Raw genomic sequence first — 6,922 nt, 5'->3', positions numbered from 1 at the left:
GATGAAGACCATTATATATATATTGATCTTTCCGGATTATTAATGTCCTTTTTAATAATCCTATTACCAAGAACAATTTAGATTAAATTATAAAAGATTTATCTCTCAATATTGTGATCACTATCACAATGATAAATCTCTAAATTTAATCAAGGACGTTATTATATTAACATTTTAATATAATAACAATAACAAATTATTTGACACGTGATTGATTGGATTGTGGTCATACTACTTATTCCCAACAATCTCCCACTTGCACGAGAGCCAATCATGATGGATTGGATCTTGGGCATACTATTATCACAGTAATCTCCCACTTGCACTAGAGCCAATCAATCATGTGTATAATTTTTCAATGCACATCTGTGTTTATCAAAACTTTTTTGACCTTAAGCACCTTTGCTCTTGAGCATGTTTACTTGACCTTTTGTAAAATATACCTAGTGCATAATAAATATCACGTTTTCTCAAAACATGAAATCTTCCACTGCAATAGTGCATAATTTTATTTTAAGGACAATCCTTATTGAACATGATTATAAAAAAATTTAAGTAACCATTAAATCTATCTTTATAGAATTGTATCATTATACAAATAGGCTTTTTTTTTGTGAAAAGTTAGTTTGACGATCAAACCTTTTATACTTTCACTTTTATACTTTCAAGAAAAAAGTATATCCTCTATTGAGTGGTATACAATTCTAGTAAAAGTAATTGTACTCACAAATTTTTATATTAAAAGAATGATAATTTAATCACAATTAAATAATTAAAATAAATTAACTATTAATTTATTAGAAGATCATCTCAATGAAAATAAATACATCTCATGTTTAAAATTTTGGAATTAATCCTATTAATTCACAAACTTTAAGAAATATAGGAATAAAAATTTAAACAAAAAAAAGCCAAAGCTTTAATATCACTGTAAGGATTACCATGTGTTCATAACACGTAGCGGAAGAAAAGAAAGTAATCCTTAAAGACCTATTTTGTGTTTAAACTTTATTCCAATAATATGCAATATATAGATCAGATCTAAATACCTGTGTACGCTAGTAAAAATCATTTTCTCCTTCAATGGTATGAAGGCGCTATGCGTATCCACACCGAGACCAACCTTTGCTGTTAACTCCTTGACCAATGGACATCTGATCTAAATTGAGAAACCTCTTGCAACTCTTTGCACGCCATAAAATTCTTCTCCAAGAATTAGGCTCACATACATTTATGTGCGTAGAGGTAAAGGAATAAAACCCTTGTGTTTTATTCTTGTCTCTTTTCACATTCCTCTACTCTTAGCATACATATATATAGTATGAGATTTGTTACTGATTTTAAATTTGATTCTCAATTCAAATTTAAATCATATCTTGTTATTTTAAACTTGAATCTTTCAAATTTATGAATCATATCATAACTCAATTTGAAACAGAATCAGTTAGGATCTCATCCAAATTTAGAATTCAAATTTAGAAATAGAATAACTAATTATTCTCAAATCTCATATAATATACTCAATTATCATACTATTATTATATTTTTGGTGCTAGCAAAAAATATAATAATATTCCATTTGAATTAATATAATTATTTATTTGATCAAATCAAATTAATAATTAAATAATTCTACAGCAAAGATTAGAACACTCGTTAGTGTGTGTGATCACTATCATAATGATAAATCTCTAAATTTAATCAAGGACGTTATTATATTAACATTTTAATATAATAACAATAACAAATTATTTGACACGTGATTGATTGGATTGTGGTCATACTACTTATTCCCAACAGATACAGATATAAAATTCGTGATCCAATCCTATTTGACTGCAGATCAGATAATATCCACAATTTGCGGATAGGATGCAAATCATTACTGCGAATTTGTGGATATTATTCGATCCATGTTCACCCCTAAGTCGATGATAAGATTGACCTTCGATTAGGTTGAAAGAGACTGGATTGGTTGCCATGAATCTTTTCTCCAAACTATTAAGCTTGACTCCTAGAGCCTAAGCTCTTCTGCCAATTGAAGGTTTTATAGGCCTTGAGAAAGGGGTATGAATCAAGGAACTCTTTTAAAATTAGAAGCATGTAACAGAGAAAACAAGAGATTTGTTCGGTTTAGTCTCTTGCAACTGCAGAAGATAAAGGAGGAAAGAGTAAAGAGAACGACACCGGCAAGTATCCTGGTTCAACCTCAAAGTGCAATGAGGTCTATGTCCAGTCTCCATCATAATGATGGTGAAATTCACTATATCCAATTCAATATTACAATTATCAATGCCAAGACCAAGACCAAGATAAAAACAAATCGAACAAACCGATTCTATGCCAAGACAAATGAAGCAGCAATTTCGTGCTTCACAAACTAAAGAAAAGACCAACAAAAACATTAAGAACAAACAGAATCAAATGAAAAATTCAATCTAAAACTGTGTTGACTTTTTCCTAGTTTATGCCTTTTCACTCGTAGGCTTTTTTTTCTTCAAATAATCTCTCAATGAATTATAAGCCTTTTTTCGTTCACTAAGAAGACACAAAAATTGAATATCAAAAGTAACCAAAGTGAAAAAGAATTATACTTCAACGTGTAGTGTTTTTATCTTTGAATATTCTCCTTGTTCTTCTTTAAATTTGGTTATTCTACTTATATAAAAAAATAGCTAATACTAGCCGTTGCAGCTAATTAATTTCCATTGAAGAATTGATATTCTTTTTTCTTTGGGTAGCTACAAGTTTTTATATTTCCTTCATATCTTGTCTTGATATTTGATTATTTTCAAACATAATTAAATCAATTTTTTATTATTCACACTAATTGTTTGCTGTCCAATCTCTCTCATAATTGTCATGATTGTTTCTTTCTTATTTCACAGCATTAATCTCTTTCATATCTTTCTCTTAATGGTTAATTCTTTCCAAATCAAATCAAATTACCATATATGATAATGTCAAATCTAAAACTTTATAACACAAATAATCACACCATAAATTGAAATTAACTCTTAACCAAATATTTGTCATCACAATAAATAATGAAATATTTTTCCAAACTCAACAGTCTTGAAGTTACAAAGTAGCTAATGAACCTTTGCCAATTGTTATCCTCATATTTCCTTAAGAAAAAATGAAGGATGACGTGCTTTTACTCTTGTCAATGCTTTTTGCTATGTATAGAAGCTTCGCAATGTACTTTGTGCAGATGTGAGAGGAAGTTTCTCTAAACGGTTTGGCTTATTGAGCACACTCAAAATTTAAAAGTTGGAGTAAAAAACTTGCATTTTGTTAATGGTCTATTGAGACAAGCACTTTTGCACCTTTAACATTTTCATATGTAAAAATTGGACAAGGTGCTTATGAGATGTGCTTTGTTGTCTCTTAGGTAGTTTGGCTATTTTTTATGTGGTCTTATTTACTCAGTTTAATTTCTGAAATTATACACTTTGATCTTCATACTTTCTCAAATTAAAAAGGCATCGAATTTGCTTATATTACTTGAAAAAATAATTCTTAGCATATTTCACATTTGAACAAATATTAAATAGCTCTTTAATAAAATTATTAGATTATATTTTAATTTGTTAATCATAAAAAATCAGTCTGAAATATTTTGGAGTTGACAACATAACCAAGTAAATTTGCATTCTTTTAGCTCTAAATCTATGAGCGAATTGGAGTATACCGGTTCTAAATTTCTCAGATTGAATTTTTGGTTTTGTGTGCTTCTCAATCTACTCCTCTTACCACAAAATATCATCGTAATTACTTATGAAAAATTGAGGTTAAGCTGAGAAAACATTCCTTGCTGTAAGCTAAGGTTTGTCCACACATTTCTCCTACGAGAGAAGACGGGGTTGTCATGCAAGAAAGTGCATTCCCACCTATTGTCCTTTGTATCACTAATGTGAACTTTAATATAATTAGGGACGAGTTACTTAAATCAAATTATTGGAAACTAAATTTATCAAATCACAATTTTCTGAAATTTCATACTTGTTTACAATTTCTTTATAATTATATAAACTGCTACCGGTACCAGTGGATTTGAAACTGAACGTAATCCACTACTAGTAGCCACGGTTTACGTTAAAATGGAGTTGAACAGAAATCGTTATAGGTTGTAGCGGTTTTTAAAGGAGGTGCAACATACATAAACTGCTACTGGCTATAGTGATTTATGTACAAATAAGGATAGGTAAATTCGTTGCATACGGTAGCGGTTTATGCATAGATGAATTATATATTGATAAACCCATATTTCATGATATATTTTGTGCTCAATTTAAGTGATTTATTCAACCTTTCACTCACTTATTCATGTGAAATTGCATGGTTTTACTTTTCCTTCCTTATTACGTGATATATGTGAAAAATATGTTTCCTATGCCTTAAAAATAATTATTTTAATTACCTTTTATTACCATTCGATGCCGTGATTTGTGTGTTGAGTATTTTCAGATCTCCTAAGGCAGGAATGATTTAAAGGATGGAAAGGAAACATACAAAAATAGAAGGAAAGCACAAAATGGAGTTTTTGAAGAAACTAGCAGCGACGCGAACGCATGGATGACGCAGCCGCGTGCCTAGCGCGAAAAAGGCAGTGACGCGAATGCGTGACTGACGCGAACGCGTGACTGACGCGAACGCGTGCCTTGAGCAGAACACATATGACGCGTACGCGTGACCGAAGCAAACGCGTGATAAGGAAAACTCCCAGATGACGCGACCGCGTGACCTACGCGGACGTGTGACAGACGCCACGCACCAGAAATTGCAGAAAATGCTCCCAGCGATTTCTGAAACCCTTTTTGGCCCAGATCCAAGTACAGAAAGCATAGATTAGAGGTTATAAAGTGGGGGAATGCATCCATTCATGAGGAAGTCTCCAATTATTCACTTTTCATGATTTAGATGTAGTTTTTAGAGAGAGGTTCTCTCCTCTCTCTTAGGTTTTAGGAGGATTTAGGATTTCAACTCTTCATCAGGTTCAATATTTCTTTCACTTTATATTTCTCTTTTACTTTCATATACTTTAATGCTCTCATTTAATTACTTATGTTGCCAAATTGGCTTATGAACTCTTTATGTTTAGATTGATTTTCTCTTATTAATGTAATTGAGGTATTTCAGATTTATGGTTCTTATTTAGCTTTTTATATTATTGGCTTTAATTGATTAACTGGAGGCTCTTGAGTTATCAACTTATCGTGATTAATTGTTATGTCGGCTAATTGACTGGAATTCCACTAACTCTAGTCTTTCCTTAGGAGTTGGCTAGGACTTGGAAAATCTAACTAATTAGTTCACTTGACTTTCCCTTGTTTTCGTAAGGGTTAACTAAGTGGGATTAACTTCAATTCTCATAGGAGTAACTAGGATAGAACTTCCGAATTTTCATACCTTGCCAAGAGTTTATTTTACAGTTATTTATTTATTTTACTTGCTATTTAAATTACTTGTTCCTTACCTTCAAAACCCCCAATTTACAAAACTCATAACCAATAATAAGAACACCTCCCTGCAGTTCCTTGAGAAGACGACCCGAGGTTTAAATACTTCGGTTATCAATTTTAAAGGGGTTTGTTACTTGTGACAACCAAAATATTTGTACGAAAGAATTTTCTGTTGGTTTAGAAGCTATACTTACAACGCGATCATATTTTTATATTTCTTTACCGATAGAAAAACCGATCGTCAGCTGATGTTATGTGGTAGCAACAATAAGTTTAATCTTACATACTTTTTAATAAATAAAAATTTAAAATTTTTACTATCATTCAATTTAACTTATCCATTTTTAATATTTTTAGAAAATAATTTTTAAAAAGTACTCTTTATTGTTTAAGTAAATAGTAATAACCCTTATTTACTATCATTCAATTAAATTTATTGTTGCGACCAGGTAACACCACTTTCAATTCTTAGTTTAATAACATTTTTTTTATTTGATAAATAAACATATTAATATTTCAGCGGTCAAATGTTAATACATATATATACAGAGAATTTATTTATGCATAAATTGCTACAATATACCACAAATTTACCTACCCCTATTTGTACATAAACTGCTATAGCCAACAACAGTTTATGTATATTGCACCTCCTTTAAAAATCGCTACAGTCTATAATAATTTATGTCCAATTCTGCAGTTAGCAGTAACGGACGTTCAATTTTAAATTCGCTGATATCTATAGCGATTTATATAGTTATTAAAAAATTATAAACAAATATATAAAATTTAAAAAAAAAATTTATATTCTAATAAATTTAATTTTTAATTATTTTATTTAAATAACTTGTCCTATAATTAGTATACCCAGAGCAAATATCAATATGGGAGATGCTATGATGCTGAAAGAAAGATTCTTCAGCAGCTGCGGAGAGTGCATGTCACATGGTAGTGACTACACGTGTTTTGTTGAAGTGTTCATCATGGTTGGAGGCGTTGCAGTTGGAAGCAGACAGTTCAGGAGAGGATTTCACTATTCAAAAGACTTGTGTCAGACTCTCTTATTAACAACGAGATTAAAAAAAGTAATGAATTTGGTTTAAGAAAATAAGTATAATATAATAGTAATGAAGTATTTTTATTTTGATGTTTAGACTGGATGGACGTGAAAATATTGTATGGGCCGTAGATTATTATGGACAAGTCAATCAGAGTTGGACTCTTTTTGTCTCAAAAAACATAGAAAAGAATTTATTTTAATGTCCAAAAAAATACAGGTATGTAGTCCAATTTTTAAAAACAATAATAGTTAAGAAATTTATTTGGCCTTGAAGGTAATTAATAACTGAAAAATATAATGAGTACTAGAATAATTGTTTAAAAATATAGTAATTTATTTTGATATTTTAAAATATATATGTATATTTTTATATAATAATTTAATTATATTTATTCTT

Source organism: Arachis ipaensis, chromosome B06 (genome assembly GCF_000816755.2).
Source record: "Arachis ipaensis cultivar K30076 chromosome B06, Araip1.1, whole genome shotgun sequence".
NCBI lineage: Eukaryota > Viridiplantae > Streptophyta > Magnoliopsida > Fabales > Fabaceae > Arachis > Arachis ipaensis.
This window is presented reverse-complemented; position numbering follows the sequence as displayed.